Source organism: Opisthocomus hoazin, chromosome 3 (assembly GCF_030867145.1).
Source record: "Opisthocomus hoazin isolate bOpiHoa1 chromosome 3, bOpiHoa1.hap1, whole genome shotgun sequence".
NCBI lineage: Eukaryota > Metazoa > Chordata > Aves > Opisthocomiformes > Opisthocomidae > Opisthocomus > Opisthocomus hoazin.
The window spans coordinates 40,830,890-40,856,006 of NC_134416.1; the positions used below are offsets into that span (position 1 = coordinate 40,830,890).

At 43.6% G+C, this 25,117-nt stretch overlaps 1 protein-coding gene across 3 annotated transcripts in view; it reads right to left on the bottom strand.

The window, feature by feature from the left end:
* SGK3 (serum/glucocorticoid regulated kinase family member 3) overlaps positions 1-25,117 on the bottom strand; it is a 63,209-nt gene extending 38,092 nt beyond the window's left edge. For 2 of the 3 annotated variants that reach the window (XR_012763430.1, XM_075416052.1), the window contains exon 1: positions 24,933-25,117. The gene's annotated coding sequence lies outside the window, so the exon portion shown is untranslated. Of the gene's footprint in view, positions 1-17,658; positions 17,686-24,932 lie in introns of those variants that run through there. The other variant, XM_075416054.1, reaches the window with a different exon arrangement.

A 25,117-nucleotide genomic window follows, 5' to 3' on the forward strand; every position in this document is an offset into this window, starting at 1 on the left:
GGTAGCACTCGGGATGAGGTAAAAGCCTATGCTGTTTTAGCTTCCTCCATACAAACAGCTGAAATGATTCTCGGGATCTTGCCTGCTGTGTAAAGAATGAGCAAGCGTGAAAGCTCCGTAGCCCGTTCCACCGTCTTGACCAATGTGGCACTGAGGACCCTCAAAAAGCCCACCGGTTTTCATCAGGGAATTGTTCTTTCGATTATGGAGAACCCCCATGTTCTACAAGCAGGTCTTCACAAGACCTGTATTCGGGCCTGACGAGACATGACGATGCTCATTTCGACAGTCGCAGGCATTGGCAAACGGCAACTGGGGAGATCCTGTTTTTGAACACTCCTGCTGCAGAAGTATTTCTGCATAATACTACACTCATGTGTCAGACACTGACAGTCATCCAAGCACTCTCCAAAAACAAACCAGTGAAGCAGCCTGGCATTATTTAAAATACGTCAGTGGTTGGATTAGCGTGTTGTAACTGTGTACACACAAGCTACAAGTTGACTGGATCACAAGCTTCCATTTCAGCAGAGTTCGCGCAGGAAGAAATGAGGAATTTTCCCATCTTAACCTGCCCTTTCCTGATTCTGGAGTTTTGTATTTTTGGGTAGGCACTGCCAGATCCAGAGACTCTGCATCGTAGCAACTGCCGCCTTTTTGCTTGTTCAGATTAGGCAAGATATTTGCCTTATATTCATAGAGAAGTTTTAAGGAAACTTTGTTAGCACTTCTCGTTGTGAACCCCAGAGCAGAAGGCTTTTGAACTTCCGTCAGCCAGAGTAACTGGCTGGCAAATAATTTAATCGGGTAATCTGTATTCAAGAGTTACTTTACTTGGTTGTTTAGTAGTGCTCATCTTCTGTCCGGTTGGTAGTTTTCAGTTAATGATTCCCTTGTCAGCAGATCCGTTGAACAGAGCCACTGGACTGATTTACAGTAAGCAGAGGGGCCTCAACCCGGGAAAGCTGAGAAGGCGACCCTGGCCTAGAGAGATAATTTAACTCTGTCTACCTGGCCACACAGTCTAAGCCCTAAACCTTCGAATGAAGACCAGCTCTTTGTCCTTCCTCACAGTTAACAGCTCCCTGAAGACTGGGCTATGAACCGGCTCATTTTATGCAGTTCCTCTCAGTGTTCTGAAGCTGTGCTCAGTCGTAAGTGGTTGCAGAGCAGCAACGTGGTACGTATCCCTAAACCGTAATTTGCCTGAATCAATTCCCAGAGCATGTTCATCTGTCTAGTACATCATACCATGCAAAACACTATTACGGTTCTAAAATTTAAATAAACCCTAATTTACAGATTTGCTTAATGAGCTTTTAAAAGCTAATATTCTAATGTCAATGTGGATACCTGGTGGTTAACTGTGTAGCATACAGACAAACACACGGAACTCAACTTGCCATTTAAGCGGAGTTAAAGGTCAGCATTCGCTCTGGCATTTCTGTACCCAGGAACACCCTTGCATTCCCTGTTTATGTTTCCTGGGCACGTAATACACACAAATAATCCAGCTTCCACTGCTTTGCAGTACTTCGCTTCTGAAGATGTTACAAATCCGTGTACTGTGCTGTCATCCCAACTATTTCAAGTCTTTGCTGAAGAATACCAGCAACTGGGTGGCGGGGCAGGAAAAGCAGAAAAAAGGGAAGAGAAATGTAAGACCCATCTCAACCCACTGCAACTGCAAGAGGCCACAGAAATGCAGGGTACCTTTGACATGTTTCTCCAAGCCCAGTATGAGCAGGTAGCAATGATCTGAAATATTGGGTTCCGTTTCTACTGAAAAAGTTCTTAAATTAGTATGGAAATCTTGTCCCTGACCAAAGATCAAAAGTCTAATTTTACAACATCAAGAGAACTATACACACAAAAAAATACAGTGTAAAAAGCACTGTAAGACAAAGGCAAGCAGGAATGCAGACTTCTTTAAACATAGCCAGGCACTTTGCTAGTAAACACTGTTCCGTATGTACATTCTGTGGTACTCAGTACATACTGAAATCTTCACACAACAAACACAGCTCAAACCACGGGACAAACGCAGTCCAGTATTTTTAGTCACTGCTAAAACACGGTGGGTCAATTGAGTAACACCTCAAAATCATTACCTCACTATCAGCTTCAAACACCAACACCACAGCTTTCAGTTTCAGCTCCTGCATCTTCAAAAGATTATCTTAGCTTATCACTTTTAACACCAAGCTATCCATCCTACTCCTCATGCTCAGGGACAACATAACCTCCTTGCCCCAGAACAGACCATTAACAGAGTCATCAGGTTTGGACACTGAGATGAGATGGTGTTTGGAATCAACAACTCTTCTTCACACACCAGCAACGCCAGTTAAACCAAATGCATGTCTGTTTAAAACCCTCCAAAAGGCATTAACATGACACTGCAATAGATGCAAAGTGATCTTTTAAATAATTATTGTTAGTCTTTAGCATATAAAGCCCTAAACTTTGACTTTGCTCAGGAAACAAATGATGGCCACTGTAGTTAACTTTGCATGTGCCAGTTGTTTTAGTTCATGAACCCAACTCCAAGCAGGTCATATCCACCCACACAGCATTGAGCAGCCTGAGGACATCACCCTTTGCAAAGCCTCAGGCTGCAATGGATGGGCCTCACAATGATGCAGGCACATAAACTCAGGACAAATATTGTCTAACACCCAGAATTCTGGCAGCCGCAAAGACCCCATAAAATGTATGAAGACAGATATGCACTTGCCCTTTTCTATCAGTTACTCTCACACTGCTTCTCAGCCTCATTTGGATAAACCTAATTAATCCCTGTTCATACCCCACTGCCTGCTTAGAAACAGCACGCTGAGGAGGCTTGGGAATGGGCCAGGTGAGACCAGGCGTTCAGCACCACAAAGCATGACACCCAAGGGTCATGTACTAGAGAAAACAGCCTTTCTGACAGACTCCTTGGACACACGAGATTGCCAGAAAACACCGGCTACCAAGAACAAAATCAAGTAGCAGAAGACTCTCAGTGGGCAAGTGATCTAGCTGAAAGCCCGAGTGTTAAAACTGTGAAGGAAATGCCAGCTGGAGAAGATTTAAGCCTCATGATGCACATGCAAGCAACAGTGTCACTAGGTAACTGTTCTTCACCAAAGTTGGTTTTGTAACATTTAATGCATGTATGCATATTAATAGCTTTCATTTATTCATTTTCATAGTTGCGTGCCTGTGCTTATTAGTGAAGTCTGAATAATGGTTTGGTTTTACATGAGCTGTGCAGCTGAAATGTTTTTTTCCCTACTTTCCTTTTGTACTCTAGATCAACTACAAAACGTCTTCAGATTAATCTTTCAGTTTGAAGGAATGAAACGAATACTTACGAGATCAATTTGTAGCGAACATACACTTCAACCCCTTCTCCCAAACAAACGAACCAACCCACACGAAACTACCACGAGCCACTTAAACAGGTGCGATTGAAAGATTCATTATTATCTCTCGACAAAACACAAGAACTTGGCAAGCAAAGGAAGCTTCCCAGCCCTGAATGATATTCACAGCAAACTGACCATTTTCCAGCACTCCAGGCTCAAAGAAGTGATCCATATATTACAAGAGTGTCCTGAGGCACAGAGGCTGGTGGAGGTCAAAACCAGGATCTACAACACCACTACGTGGACTCACACTTAGCACAGCAAATGCCACAAACCGAAAGAATGGAAAACAATAGAAAAACCGTAATAAATCGCATCATTTCATGAACATCACAGAGTATGCATAACACGGACCAGAAGAATGACCGCAGCACCACATCAAAGAAATTCTTCACAGAAGCTAAGTAGAAAACTGGTTTAAGTCAATTGCAGCATACACTAAAGACAAATGCTAGTACACAAACAAGCACTGTTCCAAAAGCAACAGTGTCATAAGGAATTAAAGAAAAACTAGTAAAGCTGAAAGATTAAAAAGGTGAGTTTATCCCTACCTAGGGGAATATGTATGCCAAGCACACGATTGCGTACCTTGGAAATTCAGATTCCTTGTCAGTGCTCCTCAGAGCAACTGTGTTTTTGTTAAAAATATATGAAGTTCTCAGTCTCTCCAGCAATGCATTTACATGCTGGGATGATGAAGCTAACAGCTGTGAGTTTCTCTGGGCTAGACTAACCGTAGTAAACAGCAACTACGCTCAGTCACATGGAAAAGTCCCACTAGGAAGGCATTCAGTGGCACCTCTGCCTTAAGTGCATTGACATTTACATTGGTCAACACTACAGCCCATATATCTGGTCCTTCCAAGAAGCATTAGCTGTACTTTGAACGTTCAGCAGACCTATACAGGACTTCTTAACATCTCCAGTCGGGGCTGAATGGCCACTCTTACTTGTCTGATGGGTATCCAGAGCTCCAAAATAAATACAAACACGTTCTGTCCTGGTACCACCTCCAGGCAGAGGAAAAGAGGAGGCACCTCTGGAGAAAATGAGACATATGGCAGGTTTTACAGATCCCATCTCAGTCCAAGCATAGCCCTCATTCCTCACACAGTACCAGAGAATTTGCCAAGGGATGCCTCCCTTTCCCCTCACAAAGGCCACTTTCATATCCCAGATTTTACTCCACTTCAAAGAATCTTCATTCCCTGACCCAGTGGGATTGCTATATTCTGAGCTGCTTCCCTACAAGCCAGGGCTTTCTGACGGTACTTCGTATACTTCATGTTTGGTTGTGTCACATGTGGTCTTTTACAACAAGCAGGAATCTGTTTCAAGTGACAGCTATGGGCAACTACCCTGTAGAAAAGGGAGTTTATGGACCTGGCCACCACCTCATTGTGGGGAAGTATTAGACATGCATAAAGATCTGGAGATAGCAAATGGAGCATAATGGGTTGAGTGGTGATGGGGAGAAAAGCTGAGTGATTTGTTCAGCAGGAAAGTTGCTACGTACCTCAGACACAGCATAAACGTCCCTCATGAGCTTGATACCAATCTATAATCCATAACCAGTTTCACCTTTTATCCAAACACATGAATATTAGAGAACACACATCCATGAAAATCAATTTACTGTCACAAGTGCTAGATAGGCTTTTAAAAGATGGAAAACAAATGGAAAACATGAAGACAAGTAAGGCCATGAGTTACCCTTTTTTCCTTTAATGCAAGAGTTCTGCTTGTTTGCATTTCATGATTACTTGAAGCCTCTGTATATTTTCATAAATGTATTTAGGAAAATTGATTCCTTTTGTACAAAACTATGTCACAACTTAACAACTTCCTGGGTAGTTTGATATAGGCAAGCAATTTTTGGTAGAAACTGCATAAATGCATGATGGAATTTCAAGATAAAAAAAGCAGTATCAGGCAGTGAAATATCCTATCTGCATTTTCAATACATGCATCTCTATTTACCTCACGTCATCCCTCTCAAATCCTTTCCCTCATCCCTACACCAAAATGTAGTATTATTGCCACATCAATCATTTTGGAGTACTTTTTTCAGTTAGGGCAAGTTCACCAATGTATTTTGTTATAAAGCAAACAACATAAGATTAGTTTCTAAAAATTACTTGTCATGTAAGACATTTAAAGTGAACGTCGAAGTGCACATGAACTGTCTGACAAAGCTCACTTCTGACCCAAACCCCACTGTTCACACCCTGTCCACGTACAGGTGCTGTTGCTGGCAGGGTTCCACTGGGAGACGTCATCCAGCCACAGCCACCTCGGTAGGAGAAGCACTGCTATCTGAGGGCACTGGGACATACACCAGTATTCACTGCCAGCTGGGCCCACATCTCTTTTTTCCCTGTACCTACCCTCAGTTCATTGCAAGTGTGCAGTCCAGCGCACGTACCCAAGGGAAATTTCCACAAATAGTTCAGCTACCAGAAGCAGAATAATAGTATGAATGCTAAACTCCTGACAGCCTCGTTTACCTTAGTTTTCAGTTACCTTACAGATGCACAGCGTAGACACCGCCTCAAGCCACCTCCACTTGCTTACATGGGAGCATGGAAGATTTACATGGGTTCCAAGAATATGAGGAAAAAAAAAAGTCCATTGGACCTGCCTTCTCACTGAGTCCTACAAGGTTGAGTATATATCACAGAATCACAGAATCACAGAATGGTAGGGGTTGGAAGGGACCTCTGTGGGTCATCTAGTCCAGCCCTCCTGCCGAAGCAGGGTCACCTACAGCAGGCTGCACAGGACCTTGTCCAGGCGAGTCTTGAATATCTCCAGAGAAGGAGACTCCACAACCTCCCTGGGCAGCCTGTTCCAGTGCTCCGTCACCCTCAGAGGGAAGAAGTTCTTCCTCATGTTCAGCTGGAACTTCCTGTGCCTCAGTTTGTGCCCGTTGCCCCTTGTCCTGTCACTGGGCACCACTGAAAAGAGCTTGGCCCCATCCTCCTGACACCCACCCTTCAGATATTTGTAAGTATATATTAGGTCCCCTCTCAGCCTTCTCTTCTTCAGGCTGAACAAGCCCAGCTCCCTCAGCCTCTCCTCGTAGGAGAGATGTTCCAGTCCCCTCACCATCCTCGTAGCCCTCCGCTGGACTCTCTCCAGTAGCTCTTCATCTTTCTTGAACTGGGGAGCCCAGAACTCGACAAAGTACTCCAGATGAGGCCTCACTAGGGCAGTGTAGAGAGGAAGGAGAACCTCCCTTGACCTGCTGGCCATGCCTCTCCTAATGCACCCCAGAATGCCATTGGCCTTGCTCGACATGTCAAATATACAGCTTATTGGTAAACGCTAACCTGTTCTGGGACTAGTTTCAGCAGACATGCATACAATGCAGTAATAAATCACTGTGCTGTTCAACACTTTAAAGCTGAAGTGCAATACACCTCATGAAGTATCAGTTGCTACACTCTGAAGTTGAAGTGCAATATACCTCATGAAGTATCAATCTAAGTTGCTAAAAAACCTCCCAACTCACGGGACTGCAAGACCTGCATTTTGTTCTTAAAGACTCTTTGGAATTCAGTTTACAAATACAGTTCCATAAAACAGGCCAAGTATCTGAGTTTGCAGGAGATCTGAGCAGTTTGTGCAGGAAGGTATACCAAAGCTAAGCTAAGTATAAAATGAAAAAAAACTCTCTAAGTAGTAATTCTGTGTGGATGTTTCTTAATTCAGCCTCCTGAATTCCAGCTACAGCACGTTCTACTAGACTTGCAAATACAGGCTGGGGTGAACAAACATGCTTTGGTAAACAAATGCTCTGGCACACAATGTTATGTAGGTGGGGTCTACTCAGAATGTCAAGAGTTCTTCTCCAAACCACAGAGATGAGCAAGAACACAAGCTCCATATTTGTATTTTCAAGCTATTTACTGGTACCTCATCTCCACAGATATTCTATTTAAATGCAACCAGGGCATTGGTTTGGGGGATGTCCCCCCATCACGTCCCACCCTTCACAAAAGGATCACAACATTTTTCCAAAATGTCAGTATTTTAAAGGCAGACCAAGATCTACATAACAGACCAGATTTGGATTTGATGTTTTATTAATACTTCTGACAAACTGTTTATGTCAAAAGACACAGGCATTCCACTAGAGCATTTTTATGCACCAACTCAGAGTATAAAAAAGGTAGTAGTGATTTAAAAACCCCACTACCAACACAAGAAGCTGTATCTCATAATCAAAAAATGACAGAGATTTAAGCAAAACGTTGTAAGCGTTTATTACTTCCTGTCCTCACTTTGTTTAATCGTTTATCTAAGCGTTTCCTCATGTTTGCCAGAGGCCCAACCTATTCCCAACCCACAGAGAATATGTATTTCCATCTATCAACTACAGAGTCTGGTTTTTGTTCTCCAAGCACAAATACTCTCATTTTCAGTCCTGAGAGCTGTGGGTCAATGTTTTACGGGTGCATGTGGGTCTGAACTATTCAGTGAGTTTCAGCAATATATAAAGGTACATCCTGTCCTCTTATACCAGGTGAGACCAATACAGCACAGGATGTCCAAGAACAAGCACGGACAGAGGGCAGATGACCGACTTTTTGACTCCACTAAACTGAATTTGTCTTTAACTTATCTTTCTTTTTATGAGAAATAATATGGCAATATGGCAGAAGCCAGTTAATGGAATATTGCAAAGCTGAGTATGAAGCATAAGCAACAATTAAATAAATCCCTCTAATCTCAACATTAACTCAAGACCACCATTCCATTATGCAATTTTAAAAAGGAATATGGCAGTATTTAATCTTTCAGGTCAGCAATTTTTTGACGTCAGCTACTATGGCGTTGGGTGGCAAGGACCACAATGAACATGGAAAGATATTGTAGGTTACAGCATGGAACATGAATCCTAAGAAGGAGAAGCTATCACAAAATTCTATCTATTGACATTTAGCTTTGATGTACGTACAGCCATTTTAAAGGGACAATAAGAACTAGATTATTTAAAATGTATGGTAATTTCTTACAGTCACTGTTCAAATTAGTCAAATGTTTCATATGAAATGTTCCTGCACACAAATCCAAGCTACTTTGTTTTCCTCCTATAAGGCCTCAGATCAAGAGTAAGTCATCTTCCAACTACAGTTTTCTCCAACAATGCTGTACAAATTAATTTTTGTAGATGACAGCACAGTTTTAGGCTTGCATCAGAACACAAAAGAGAAAAATGCCAAAGTTTTCTAATTACATGGCAATCTTTGTGTCAACCCAATTCATTAAATGTTTTTATAAATCTTTGAATTAAACCAAGAAAAAACTTTGTTCTATAAAGAAGACAAAGAATTTTGTGAAGCCATGAGAACTCAAGATGTTGTACATCTCATGAACTGAAGCACTTGATAAATACGTTGTTATTGCATTGGCAGTAAAATACAGGAGCTGTGCAGAATCTGTAGAAAGTTCAGGAAATGACCAACGATCAACCTCTGCTCGGATGCAGCTGCAATGGCGATGAGGACGCCCAGACTGGAATATGCACTGTACTAACGGACACTCAAAGGAGCAGTGTTGGAAGAGGGTGCTAATATCTTCCACTCTTGGGTTAACTGATGAAAATTGAACTTCAGTCTGAGGCAGATACCACGTAAGCGCTCAAAAATCTCTCCGTGCAACACTAGCTCTGTTTCCCCTCAGGTCTGGGATGAGTCACTAGCAGGTTTCTACACCAAATTGCTTCCGATTCCAATGTACCTTTCATTTATATAAAAAGTGTTGCGGTAACAGCCCTTCAAAATACCCACTTCAGAAATAATGTTTCATCGTTCACCTTTATATAACTGCAGTTCTCCCAGGCCTACGCTGCTCGGTTTTCTTCTTTGTTTGCCACCAATTTATGCCTACCTGCATGCAGCCGTTAGCACACCAGAACCGCAGGGAATGCCTGCGCTGCTGGCACGGTCACCCCCCCCACCCCGAGGGAGCCTTGGATAGCAGGCAGAAGTCCAGCCAAGGGGCCCTCACCATGTACCTCCGTTAAAATAAAGTCAGGGTCATTACAGATATTTTCATTCCTTCATCCCTCTGCCTCCACTGCTTGATTCAGAAGCGTCTTCAAAATCAGAAAATACAAGTACTGTACACTTTTCATTCTTAAGAGCATAACATCTAATTTTGAGAACAGAAATGCGGAAGTACTAAGGACAAAACTATTTTTTTACGTAATTCTTCTGAAGTCAGAGCAAGCAGGATGGCTATTTACACAGCTGATTCATGGCTCCAGCATTCCTACATGCATAATTGCTCAATAAAGCTTTTCATCTACATTTTACTGCATTCATTGTGAACTTGCACAGTGAAACTAGTACCTCATTTTAAAATCTGATTTATGGGAAGGATGTCTCAAGTCACACAAGCCAGAGCAGCTTAGCACTTCTATGGGATAATGGGAGTGAGAGTCGAGTTTCTATCAACAAACAAAAGGACCAGCAGTCAAGGGAGACAAAAAGAGAACAAATAAAACATTAAGCTAACACCAGAGAGAAAGACATTTTGGACTTTTCACATTAATGCAAGGTTGAAAGCATTAACACAGTGTGCAGGTACAGAGTCAAACTATACCTGTGTAGATGCTAGACTTGTGGGAGTATGAAAACAGGAAAATGTGAGGATTAGTTATTTAATTTACATAAGATAATAGGAAGTCTTGTTTTACTGCATGTCCAGGAAAGTTGAGAGCAGAGCCCAGGGCTTCCTGTAATGTCTGGGGAGGGGAGAGGAAACAGGCAGAACGCGCACTCCTTTACTTTGTAATGTGTCCCCCCCGCCCCCCAAATATGGAGATTCTCTTTTGTAAGGGAAAATTTTTATATATATATATATGTGTATATATACACATATGCCTATGTTGGGGAGTTCCAGAGTTACCAAGCAGCAAAGGAAATCAGACAGTAACAAAAAGTTATTTCAGAGAACACTTGCCAGTATCTTTTGAACACATAAGCTGTGGAATTTGTGTCTCACTTTAAAAGAGAGTTTTCAAATACTGCTAAATAATCTGCCCAGACCTGAGAAGTTAAGCAGTCATTTTACTGAAGAGCGCTAAATGGAAAATAGGTCTGACACTGGTCTGTGGTTATTTCTACAGTAAGTTGGCACAGAATAGATCACAAATTTGGAAGGAAGTCAGACCAATGAAAGAAACAAACAAAATCCTAGATATGGGCTAAGTAGAAAAAAATAAATAACCAAGGTCTGAGTAGCAATAAATAGATTAAGGAGTATTTTCTTTGCCAGTAGCAGCATTTTCTTGGCCAAGACTGTTCTGCTTCCAATGAACAATAAAATTAAGACCTGCTACACTGTAAAACATGAAACCAGCAATAAAAAAGTGCCTGCAACACAGACTCAAAGATTTAACCAAGGCACACAGAAATTTTCAGTAGAATGAGGAAGACATCTTGAGTCTTCCAAACTCCCATCATATCTTATTCATTATCCCACAGTAGAGGAAGATTACTTGCAAAGGACAGCATTTTTACTGACCGAGGGGGAAAAAAAAGTGCCAAGTAGCCTACTTCCTATTTTCTTCTAAAAGTATCCTAGCCCTAATTCTCTAGTGCCCCGAAACACTGAGTGCTCATCTGTGCAACAGCAGAACCCCATTTACATACAAACACTTGGGAGACAACTCGCCAGTCCCAGCGAGATCAGAGATCCCTAGGAGTGTCCGGGTGCACTCTGTCAATATGCTCAGTGAATTAATTTGCCACAACTGATTTCTAATTAGGTACGGGATAGGAAGGGCTGCAAATAAATTAACATCAAAACCACAGTCAGTCTTGCTGGGTTGGAGATGCTAGTCCAAGTGGGGAAAAAAGACATGGAAGCCTAAAAAAGCATTTTGTGATCAGCACAAACTGGCAAAGCTTTGCCTACCTAATTATTACATTAAATGCTAAATAGTGTTTTATTTTGGGTGCCTCCTTCATCAGCACATACAAAAGGTTGCAGGCAGTTGCACACACTCCACAAACAGTAATATCAAATAGCAGGCAATGAAAAAAATATCTTCCCATTTCTGTTGTATCATCTTTCTCATTTACGTACGCTGGGAGGATGACGTCTGTCTACCATATTACATCCTGCCTCTCCACTTGCCAGTTCTCTGTAATCTGGCTTCACCAGAGGAAACCCACAGGGATTTCACGCCTCAGGAGCTGCGGCTCTGCTCACAGCCCCTCTCTTCCTGCTCTCCCCACACTTGAATGCCGCTCTGTTCACCCATTCTCTTCAGGAACCTGTCCACGCTGCAGCTGGGATGTCTCTTATCTCATCAGCTAGGAATAAAACCCAGAGCACTGTTCTTTGGAAAAGAGGTTATCTTTATTAATTTTACGCAAGACATCTAGCATAATGTGGACTCGATGTAGCTTCAAGTGCCCAGTGGCTGCCAACGACCAAGGTCACTACATCAATTTACACATACAGATATTCGAGCCTGCACCTTGAGTACTGTGCTCAGTTTTGGGCCCCTCACTACAAGAAGGACATTGAGGTGCTGGAGCGTGTCCAGAAAAGGGCAGCGAGGCTGGAGAGGGGTCTGGAGAACAAGTCTTACGAGGAGTGGCTGAGGGAGCTGGGGCTGTTTAGTCTGGAGAAGAGGAGGCTGAAGGGGGACTTATTGCTCTCTACAACTACCTGAAAGGAGGTTGTAGTGAGGCAGGTGTTGGTCTCTTCTCCCAGGTAAACTAGCGATAGGACAAGAGGCAATGGCCTCAAGTTGCATCAGGGGAGGTTTAGATTGGATATTAGGAACAATTTCTTTACTGAAAGAGTGGTCAGGCATTGGAACAGGCTGCCCAGGGAAGTGGTGGAGTCACCATCCTTGGAGGGGTTCAAAAAACGTGTAGATGTGGCACTTCAGGACACAGTTTAGCAGGCATGGTGCTGGTGGGTTGATGGTTGGACCTGATGATCTTGGAGGTCTTTTCCAACCTTAATGATTTTATGATTCTATGATTCTGTGTCATTGCACATACCCCTCTTATCGTGCTCAATGGACTACACAGTAATCCTTTAAAGTTTCAAAATCTTTGTATTCCTAGCTCTTAAGACCCTGGTCAGGACAACTAGATCCCTTTCTTTTGAAAGAGCAGAGCGCATGTTGCAGCTTTAATTCAAAGGAAATGCTGCATGGAGTGGCTGCAGTGGGAGCACTCTTTCTGCCTTTTTCACTCACCCTGGATTTGAGGAAAGTCAATGGTAAGCTTTTAGGATCACTGCAGTCACAAACGGTGAACATGCAAAGGTTCAGTTCTCTCCCAGGAGTGGAGAGCAAAAACAGCAAGAGGAAGCATTTACAGTTAATTGCCCAGGTCACTCAAGTCACACAACTGTTCATTATAATGAAGTGTCTTTGTTAAAATTATTGCATTTCATTGCTGGAACAAGCAGTGGAAATAAATCTTGGGTTTAAATCCATGGTTGGAAGAGCTTGGGTTCAGCATCTGCACTTTGTACAGTATGAACAACTTATAGAACAAAATCTGGTTTCTACAGACCAGAAATGGAGAGTTACAGTAACTGTAAATCTGAAAGCACACCCTCTCTTTATTTTTAAAATTGATGTTTCCCACTGTGGTAGATCCACTGGCGCTGGGCACATGACAGACAATGGGCGGTAGGCAGTCGGCAGAGTCTGAAGCCTCACAAGAACAAGTCACTTGAACTAGCAGGGATAATCAGTTTAAACAATGACAAAGCCATTAAAAAATATCTAGTAGCATCAGTGTTATCTGTTTGATATCTCAAATCTACATATCAAACAGATAGCAACTTGGAAATAAAAAGAGAAAAGCCTGAAATGGGAATCTAACAACACATGGTATCTTGATTGCCATGGGTATCGGGACCAAAGGCCTGTGAATGGACATAAAGCTTTATTGTTGTTCAGACTCACACTTCTTTTATTTCAAAAAATAGCAAATTTTTAATTAAAAAATGGAGAAGACACGGAAGGCAGAAGATCCTTTAGATTTGTTTCTAGACAAACAGAGAGCAACCAGTTCAGAAGACAAGTTAACTAAACCTCATGAAATGGAAGGAAAGGGAGCTCATAAATGCAAAGAGGACAAATATGAACACACTCAGGTAGGGAGGAGACCTGACAAGAGACACTACTAAGAGAAAAGACAGACAAGAAAGCAGCAGCAGTTTCCCCAAGAAACAATACAACTGAATAGTCTATGCTTGTGCCCTGCAAAAATAAACAGCAGAAGTTTTAGCACAAGATTTATTTGTCAAGACAGACACAGAATGTGAAAACACAGCCCAATTGCTAGCAATAAGTATAAAATCTGCATGAGCACATAGGTATAGAATCAGCAGGGTTAACACAGAACTATACAGCAAATCAAAAAAACAGAGTAGCAACAACAACAACAAATCCTTATTATCAATATGTTTACAGCTTGAGAGCAAGAACCTTGCTGCCCTAGCCAACAGAGAGAAAAACTGATGAAAGATGACATCCAGAAGGCTACCATGTTTAGGACATCAGTCTTCGCTAAGAGGGTCAAATGCAAGCAGTGATTAGCATAAATAAAAGCAAAAACAGGTAAGATGGGGGGCAGGGAGGGGGAGAATGTGAATGAGAACGTGTGCACGATGGAAAAAAACAAACAAGTAAACAAAACAAAGCAACAAAAAACAACAGGTAAGAACATTACAGACCAAATGAATCAGTTTAACTTCCAGTTCCTGGGGAAAACAATCCAGGACAAATTAACTAGCAGCACCTGGAAGATCTGGAAGATAACTAGTAGCCAAAAGAGATTTGTTAAACCACATTGCTAACTTCCTTTGACAGGCCTTCCAGACAGGTAGAAGAGAAACCACAGATGTCACACCTTTCTTTTAGTAAGGCTTCGAAACTGCCTTGAGATATTTTAACAAGCAAACTACAGATGCAGGAAGAATACTACAGATGCAGGAAGAATAAATAGTCTGGGATGTGAGAAACAAAGGTTAAATACATCATCGTCAGGACAGAGTAGTGATCTGGAAGGACAGAGTGACATGTAGCAGGTTATGTACAAGATACTGCCCACAGGCAGGAAACCTCGAATACATAAAGACAGAATGGGAAACAACAAGGCAGCAGACTACAGCAGGTCACAAGAGACAAATACCACACTGTTGCAAGAAAGACAAACAATGCTATGAAATATTAAAAAAAAAAAAAAAAGTGTTGGAGTGCAATGCCTGAGCATAACCTGCTAAACTAAAAAAAAGTCCTTTCGCTTTTCTCTGTGTCTGAACACCTAGGAGAAATGTGGGCCCACCCAGGAGGGTCTAGAGAACAGTAATGAGAATGCAAAGTAGTCTAGAAAATGTGACTCATGGGGAGATGGGACGAACAAGCTAGTTATTAGTACAGGGGGGGAAAACCCCCAAACATGTAATGGCTGTTACACTGGAAGTGGAAGACTACTACAAAGAGAAGGGAATCGCCTTTTCAGTCAACCACAAATAGGAAAAGTCCTAATGAGCTTAAAATGAGCATGGTAAAGACGTTCAGGTTCAACACTGGAGGAGGGGAGACAGGAACATGAAAAAAATAATGGCAGGGTAGTGATGCACCGGAAGAGATTTCAGCAGAAAAGAGCTTTAAAAGCAGCTGAGGCAAACACTTCTTTATAAAAGACACAGTCAGTTAAACGACCTCTTGAGACTGAGACCTCCTGGCTGGGAGCAATGTTTTAGGAAAGAGATGGTGGCAAACAAGAAGTGAGGGGAAGGAAAAGTGGTTTGAAAGCAGAGAGAGGAGAAGCACTGAGGGAAGTCAAGTGACAGGCAGGAAACAAGAGAGAAAGAATGATGAAAAACAGGGCTACCATTTGGGCTCCCCAGTTCAAGAAAGATGAAGAGCTACTGGAGAGAGTCCAGCGGAGGGCTACGAGGATGGTGAGGGGACTGGAACATCTCCCCTACGAGGAGAGGCTGAGGGAGCTGGGCTTGTTCAGCCTGAAGAAGAGAAGGCTGAGACGGGACCTAATAAATGCCTATAAATATCTTAAGGGTGGGTGCCAGGAAGATGGGGCCAAGCTCTTTTCAGTGGTGCCCAGTGACAGGACAAGGGGCAACGGGCACAAACTGAGGCACAGGAAGTTCCAGCTGAACATGAGGAAGAACTTCTTCCCTCTGAGGGTGACGGAGCACTGGAACAGGCTGCCCAGGGAGGTTGTGGAGTCTCCTTCTCTGGAGATATTCAAGACTCGCCTGGACAAGGTCCTGTGCAGCCTGCTGTAGGTGACCCTGCTTCGGCAGGAGGGCTGGACTAGATGACCCACAGAGGTCCCTTCCAACCCCTACCATTCTGTGATTCTGTGATTTGCAGAGAGAGTTGTCTCAGAGGTGCGTTACATTTTCATGAGCAACTACATACAAGGCTGGACCTGAAGTCAATAGAAAAAGCAGGTTCCAGGTGCTTGCACCTGCCTTTGCTGTAGTTTTTGTTCCAACGCCTACTTTAGCAAGTAATGCAGTGCAAGAAAAGCACATCCACAGAGATGAAAACAGTTGTTGTTGAGGACCCAAGACCCACATTACCCATGCTGGCATGCCTGTATTTGTACGTTTTGCTTCAAGCCAGCTCTAGCCTGGTCCTGTGGGCAGGACACGCGTCTGCTGTTGGCAGGTGTTACAAGTATGCCTGCAGAGCATCTTCCAATCTGACTTTATCTGCAAGAAATCCAGCTCATATTCCCCAAGATCACCCGGCAAAGTGAACCAAAACGTGGTGAGGGACGTACTTCAAAAGCAGGTTCCTGAATCGAAGTAATACCGCGACAAAGACTCACCCTAAGCCAAATCAGAAGAATCCCGGGACCAACAGTGTCATCCACACGGCGGAGAGCGAAGGAGGACAGGTCAACCGTAGCAGACCGAACAATATTGTTTGCCTCAACTGTTAGATCTAAACACTTTGCAGCAACAAGCATGACCGGAGTGACAGCAGTAAGTGTCTAGGCACTGACTGTTTCAAGACAGCATACTGACCATTTCAACTGACATCTGATGTGACATATGGACATCTTTGGTAGGTCTGTAAATAAACCGTAACAAACCATCACAATGCTTTCATTTAACAACTGCATTTGCTTTAAAATAACGTTGCTAATAATCTGTCTTTTTTCTTGTTTCCTTCTTTAAATGAGGTCCTATGTCTAGCAACTTTCTGACTCATAAAAATTAAAATAGCAGAGCCAAAACAAAAAGCCAAGCACCCAAGCCATCAATCTTTTCCAGCTGCCGAGTCATAAGCAGTAACCAAGACAAAGAATGTTCCAGTTTCTCACTGCCAGTTCCTAATTTCTTATCAACATATTTTCATTTTGTGATGCAACTTTTCCTAAAGAAGGGTCAAATTGTGCACACATCTGTGTGAGCATGCCTGTTTAGATTCTGAGCTGCAAGGCCATCCTCTGTTTCTTATGAGGACATTGATCTGTAGCTTCCGAAATATTCGGCACCTTCAGGTTCCTTGTCAAGGACTGTTTTGTTTCTTATTCTGTGCACACCAAGCATCCAACGTAGTTCTCTGAAGAACTATCCTCGCTTTGACTGGATGGTTGATGATAAAATTCCTTTCAGGTCATTTCAAGCGATGCTCCCACATAAACAGCAAACCGATTTTTGCACACATTGGCAAGTTTACAGTTTAATTTCTGAGTAAAACCATGTAAATGCTATGAGATTCCTCCTTTCACTTCTATTTTAATTCTTTATAAACAAACACACATGAAACATGGGGAAAAAAAACACCAAACAACCTCAACTAGTATCAACAAATACAATTCAAATATTTGCACAGAAATTCTAGATACCTTTTAATACATGAAAGAAGCTACAGAATTCTGGTTTTATTCCCAGAGACATCTTCTTCAAACATAAGAACACCTTAACTGAGGATCCTAGCCAGCTCATGTTGCAGAGCCATCGTTGCAAGACAGGTATTATTTACACATTTTGGTGAAGTACTCTGAAAGTTTAACACTGTAAGGCAGTTCATCAGTTTCTAATAGTGTCTGTCAATTCACATAAAATGTGCTTAAATACTCAGGTGCCACAACCAAAACCAAATGAATCATAAACTTGAAGGTTGTCTGAGCTGGTGAGGTTAAGTCAAGCTCCTAGCTTACATTTACACTGCCTTGGATGTGTAAATTAACATCCAAGCAGCAAAACTTACTTTTAATTGGCTTGGCTGGTAGATCACCTCTTTCCTTTCCAGTCTGCCTTCTGATTTTAATTGGGTAGAAAACTACTGTAAATATTTTCTTCTTTCTCAACCCTTCTTCCCAAGGCTTTTTATAAACAAGTGAGGTATTGTTTAGCTGCTGTATACTATAGCCCACACACTCCAAACCAAAACAGAGAAAGTATGCGCTCAGATTGCTGCAGAGCACTCAGGCTTTTATACATTTTTTGATTACACGCTGCAGAAGAATTTTGCACACCTCCAAGCAAACTGACTAGTGCAACTTAACAGCATCTTTTTAGCTTTGCTTTTCATTATTTGCATAAGGACAAAAAAGTAAAGTCGGCTTGGAAACTTCAGCAAGTGAACCTAGAAAAATTTGCTCAGCGGTCCCTGAGTCTCTGGTCAACAGCTCTGTGCCGTTCAAAGACCAAGTACAAGTGCATCACTGTTCTCTCATTTAAATGTAGAATAATTCTAGGATTCATGGCAATGCCAGCTTAAACTTAGCTCTAAAGAAACCCTTTGTTTTCAAACAAATCAGTGCCTGGTTTTAGATAATTCTATAAAGAATCCTATTCATCCACCACATAACGTATTAGTTAACATGAAAAGAGCACCAAAGAGGCAGCCAACCTCCAAAAAATACTGAAGAAAAGTGAAGTTTAACCAATTTATCTGGCATATGCCTTTAGACTTACATATAATACGTGTGGACACATACACAAGATGCAAAACTTCATCAGAAACAGCACAGTTTGCTCTTGATACGAACACTTTACACTAAGACAGTTGAAAATTTCAGAGCACATTGGCCACGCTTTCTCACCAGAGCAATGCAATTGCTCGGGTTTTCTATCACTGCTGCAAGTGTCACGTGGTATTTCGGGGACGCTACCAAGTGACAGTTCTGTGGGCAGAAACTGACACTGAAATCTCGTACGTTTTCAGTCAGGGCTCTGAACACAGAAGGATGGCAGAAAAGAGACCCAACAATTCCAAAGACAACAGACACTCTTTGACCAAAGGCTGATTTGGGAGGGGTGGGGGTGTTGAAATGCTGTTTAAGTATTTCCATGATAGTCTGAAAACCCAGAACCCCTTGTAAGAGCAACTGATCAAGCAAAATTACTTATCTACAAGAAATTTATGTGAGTACCAGGAGACTAGGTTAACACCATTAGATGTATTACTTAAATGAAATGCTTGAATGAAACAATAGGGCCTAGTATTTGAGGAAAAAAAAATAAATCAGGAGACAAACTGGATCCTAGGCTGGCAGCATCTTGTATGACTCTAGACAACCCCATTCTGTTTCACTCCTTACCTCTCATAAAACATTCTAGATACTCTTTAATGCTACATGCTCTTTTTACTGACCTTTTAGGAAAAGATAGCTTTTTTCTTTTTTTTTTTTTTTCTATAATATAAGCAAGATGCACCAGTGCTACTGCAGCAAGGCAGCAGATGTCTCCTAGTTCTTTGATGCATTTGTCTTCAGGCGTTTGACAGTCTGGGTACTTTTGCCAGGTAGCTTTTATTTCTGAACTGTTCTAAATTTTCTCTGTTTTGTAGTTTCTGGTAGCATTCCAAACTCATAGACTTAGTGCATTTCACTTTTGCAAGGTATGGTTAAAGGGAGTACAAAAGTTATTTTTTCCTTTAATTACCTCCTATCCCTATTCCATGCTCTTCCCAACATTAAAGCAAAACAAATACCATAAACTGGAAATTCCACAGCATTTAAGTAAAAGCATTCATTTTCTGAATGCTCAGCCCTTACTTATTTACTAAGCTTAGTACAAAACCTATTCTAGGGCTTGACAGAGATCTGAGTTCATAAATAACTAACACTCAGACGCCATCTAAATACATGGTTGTTCTGTCAGAGTCCTGTGGACGGAGTACACTGACATTTAAATACGTATGTCCGATGCTGCTGCACTTAAACAGGAGCAACAGAGGGCACGGAAGAGGCCAGAAGACAGATGGTCAACGGCTGCAGCCTGTGCCCGAGGAGGTGAGTCGGAGGCAACTGGACTCACTCAGCCTTGAGGAGACTCCAGGGGGACCTAACAGCAGCCTCCCGATGCCTTTGAGAAGGTTCCCAAGACAGAGGCAGACTCCTTGCCTCTGACTTTGGGGGTTATCAAAACCCAGCTGGACAAAGCCCTGAGCAACCCCATCTGAACTCAGGGTTAACTCTGTTTTGAGCAGGAGGTCACACTCGACACCTCCCAAGGTTCCTTCTAACCAGAATAACCGCATGATTTAAGATGTTTAGCCCTAAGCAGCACTTACCTCTTCAGCATATTTTCCCAGCTGAATCCAGAAATGTCACTGTAATGCAATGTTGTATGCAACATCACAGGACAATAATCTTCACAAGTTCCTCAAACGCTTACAACTTCTCATTAAAATACCAATTTGATCAAAGATTCATGAAGCAAAGCCATGAAATAGCTTTGAAGATAGTTTCCTAAAATAAGAACTGTGTTTCAACTCAGTGTCTTATTTAACAGCAAACAGAAAAGTTGCAAAACCTCAAAAACTGGCACACATTTTGCATATATTTAGATATCAGATTTTGCATCCTATATTATAGTGATAAATATAAATACTTGGGAGTGACTTCAACTCCACAGTTGTTCAATAAACCCTGAAATATCAAGTGTAACTCCATGGGGGACTGCAAATCTATTCTGATGCACGTGCCACATTATGAGTCCAGAATCAGAGGCAAAAGTTTCCTTGGTCTGATGTCTGTTCCAAAATACTCTGCAATTAACAATACAATGAAAACATTTTAAAGATCTGTTTCCTCAGTTATTTCACGGCAGTGAACAAGAGATGGAGAAGCACTGTTGAAGGAAAACTGGCTGCAAGAACTGGAACAGACAGCAGCAGCAAAGCAGCACACTAGTGCCTCATAAGCAGGCGAAACGTGTCAGTCTTGCTTCTCAGCAGAGGCAAAGGATCGGAAATTGGTACCCTTTGGTTCATTTCAAGATAAATGTAACGGTCTGTAAAGTTACGCAACTTCGGAAGTGGCAGAATTTTGCAATATTATTTGGCAAGGCACTTAGCAGTAGCAGCTTGCCAGTCGCCCTCAGAGTTTCAAACAAGACTGACAAGAAATAAGATGCGGTATCTCTTCGAACAGAGGAGCTTCGAAATAAATTTAGACACCAATCTTGCTTCTCCACACTCCTCCTCAAGCAGGTGCTTTCCTGCCCTAAGACAAAGAAACACTGTAGGTGCAAAGCAAAGCATTTCAGACATGAAGGAATAAGGAATTTCCCCTCTCCTCGTCAGATGATGCTTGCAGGGTGTCTGAGAGATGCATGTGGAAAGATCACGTGAAGATACAACCTTACTTCTTCCTCTGCTAAAGGCTAGAGAGGAAGACTCTCAACACAGAACTGGGTGATGGAATAGAGTTACAGGTCACAGACACCCAAATGTGTGGTATGGATCAGTCACAACAACACCTAAAAACCTGCGTAACACAAATCTGCCAGGCTGATACCTGTCGCCACCAACATACCACGAGAGAGGGGCGGCCCAGGATGGAGATTCCTGTACTGGAAATAGGGTTTTTTCATAGGAAACACCGGATGCTCTCCCCACTTCAGCTTCAGAGCTTAAAGTCCTAAGCCAGGACAACAAACAGCTGTCACCACCCACCCCAGATCTTGGAGCCCATTCTTCTCCTGGGCCTAGTTTTCTCCTAGAGCAACTAGCCAAGTGTTGCTCCTCTCCTGAAACATGAAGGATGTCACAGCAATTCTCACATCTGACAATGGTCTCATCATAACTGACCAAGCACTAGATCCCAGCCCTCTTTCCAGCAGAACACACAAACTGCTGCAACAGAGCCAGGTTCTGGCGCTCCCTCAGGCCAGCCTCGGACAACCTGCCCCATGTCCCAGGAGATGGTCTGGGTTGAACACATGGGGGGAAGCCTGCTCTCCTGCTTAGCCTACACAACAGCTGCAGAGGTGGGGGAAGACGGGGGCTTGAATCCCTTGGGGCAGGGACCAGGAGCCCAGGTGACAACTACTAGAACACAGCCTACTCTTCAGACAAGTGCCACCACCACCAGCTCCTAGGGAAAGGTGAGCACGGGTTCATCTTCGGGTGATGTTTTCAAAAGCAAGCCCGTACAACTGCATTTCGAGACACAACCAATCCTATCAGCGTGTGTGTTTATAGAGTGCTTGCCAGGTGTCCTAGTTTCTTGATCTCCTAAGGGCTTTGATGCTCAGCTACTGCAGCTCTAGATAAGGCGCTTAAGAACTTTCTGCTTAAGGAGGGAGATCCAAGACATTTAAGACACTTTCAGAGTTACGCAGACACCGCGTCAGGCGGTTTGGAAGACCTGGGGGGACAAATTCCGTTTGAGAATTAGGAATGCAAGCAGGAACCTGATTAACACATTTTAAAATGTTCTCACAGTATGCTGAAGCCCTTCAGTTCTACTTTGGAAAATGTAAGTGCTTGCTTTGCAGGTTATTTTAGCATATGGATACTAGTTAAACTAAAACAAAATGAATCCTTCAATATAAACACTCAAAGTGCTTACTTCAAATAAAAACAACATATTGCTTTACTACAGCTCAGCCTATACAAATACATAGATTACTTTTGCTGGTTTCTGGTTCCTCAGTCTACAGAAAAAAAATAATTCATAGCAGTATAAGTCTTCAATGACTGAGGAATGTCCAAAAATGAAGTAACGAAAACAACCAATAGTGACTTTCCATTTGGGAAATGCCCACTCCTTAAAAATAACATTTTTCTAAATGACAAATTAGGCAGACAAAAGCAAACATTCATCTACAACTACAAATGTGTGTAATCTGATCTCAATTTACATGCAGAAATGCTGGGCATTTGTGTATAAAATGGCTTGTAACTGTGGGACAAAAATGCCCTAGTATTTGCATGCAAATTATAAAACCAAAACCATCTGGAAAATGATCTGGGATACAGGCAGGACAACCCAGGAGAGAGCTGATGTGTGGATGTGGCTGAAGGATCACAGCTTATTAGAAGCTTATCCTGTATGGATGGGATGGAAAATAAGATTTGACATACCCTCTTACACGGTGATGATTATCATGAACCTGCAATTAGTACGCAAGGCATTATAAAATGACAGATGATTTCCATCATAAAACCTAGATCCCAAGGGAAACAAGAGTTGCTTTGCATCTACTTTTTATTTGCTAATACCTGTGACATTTTATTTAATATACTTTATTTTTGGCTCTCAGCATACCCTATTTAAACATCTTGTTGCTGGGTCAAGTCAGCTTTGGAGGCTCGCAGCTACTCCAGCTAGCTGGGCCGAAACAATTCTGCATGTTAAAAACCAGCAATCACTATTTTAAACACACGCCATTACAGTCAAATTATCCACCTACTTGTGGATTGACTTTAAACAAGTCAAAAATGAACAGACTAGTAATTTTAAAGTGCCCACATCTTCAAACTTGAACTACCAGCTCCCTGCAACACATCATTTTCTAAGCGGAGTGGGCTAGGAACCGCCCAACCAACATCCCCCGTAGGTCCTCTGAAGACTTCAATGAGACTTGAACATCCAGCTTTGTCAAGCTTCTTAGAAAGCTACCTGTCCTTAGAGAATGAAAATGAAGAGAGCAATAATAAACAGCCACAACTGCTATCAGCTGTTATCAGAATGAAGATCCCCTCAGAACAGCGTAACGAATGAATTACAAGTCTTGCAGTACTGTGGATACAGCCCATGTATACACCAGTCTGCATAACTCTCTTTCCCCTCAGGAAATGTTTAATCCTCTTTTAAGATAGCATTAGATACTGAATTTATCAGATTAGCATGAAAGAAACTAAATGCAAGGGCTGTCAGCATCTATTTTGAGTGTCCAGTATAAATTTCAATGCCATTTTAATGCTCGGAGCAGGTAACAAAGAGGTCGTAGCATTTACTGGAGAGAAAATATAGAGACTGCAGACTTTTTTGCTGCTAAATAATGCATATTCCTGCTCTTCATATGCTCCCCAGAACTAAGGGACAGAGCCTGGCAGAATTCGGACACAGAACCAGCTCTGCAGGAGCACGTAAGCCTCGGCAAGGGGAGGCCAAGGAGTGCTGGCCAACTCTGACAGAAGAACGGAGCCGCAGGTGCCCGGCAGACACAAAGCCGCGCAGGTGAGCGCTGTGGGACATTCCTTCCAACTCCACTCCTTCTCCCCCTCACGCAGATCCTCCAAGCCTGTGCCAGAATTTTACCTCACACGTCAAAAGATCTGCGCAGAAAGTACCGACACTTTGCGACTCCTTCTGCACCGGAGGAGAAAGCACGATTTTAGTCTTCTCCCTGCCTCCAGCCTTTGCTCACACTGGAAGTGTTTCAGGGGGTAAAGAGGCGATTCCAGCCCTTGCTGCCCTGGCGCAGAGACCCGCGGAAAGCGAGGCCGCGGAGCTGAACGCCGTTAGCTGGTTTTCCTCTGCGAGGCACAGAGCCCAGCGAGCCATGGTCTCCCCGCCCCAAGGGGCACGGGGAAGGGGCTCTTTCCACTGCTCTAACGCAAACGCCAGGCCACCCCTCACCTCCCGCGCGTCTGCTCCCAGCCTCGCGTCGCTGCCCGCGTGGAATTAACTCCACGTGGAGTCTGGTGGTGTCCGCAGCTGCAACCCAGGCACCAAGCCCTCCCAAACCCACCCAGCCAGGCGAAACACGGAATATATTATATATTATATATACAGAATACATAATACAGCAATACAGCGTCAAGCTACGCGCGCACACCGTAACGCGTACCAGCACCAGCGCAAGAGCAGCAGCGGGAGCAGGGAACGCTGCGGGAGGCGGGGGTGGGGGAATAAAAACACAAACACCAAGACGGGAGGAGACCGCGGAACGCAGCATGGCTTCGCGGCTCCCCCGCAGACACCGCGCCCGCCCCGCAGCAGCTGACGGGGGAAAGCAGAAGTTCTCCACGCCGGCCCGCAGCGCTCGGCCCCCGGCCCGCCCCTGGGTCCCCGCAGCCGCACGCCCACGCGCTCCCCTGCGCGGACAGGGCTTGCCCCCCCGCAAAAGGGCACGAGGGCCACACCGCGCACACCCTGCCGGGACCAGCAGGGAAACCAGGCGGGCGTTTTCGAGCCGCAACAAAAGGGAGGGAAACGGCCCCCGGGTCCCGCGTCCCGGCCCCCCGCTCGTTAAAGCGCCCGACTGCCGGCCCTCCGCAAGCGGCCGTCGGACCCCGCCTACCTGCCGGGCCGGGCCGGGCCGGGGGTGTGTGTCCGTCCGTCCGTCCGTCCGTCCGTCCGGGCTGGCCTCTTCCTCCTCCCGCCGGCCCTGCCCTGCCCTCCCCACCGCGTCAGCCGCGCTCCTCCCGGCGGGCTCCCGCCCGCGGGGCTCCCCCCCTCCTGCCGCGCCGTGGGGACGGGGCGGCC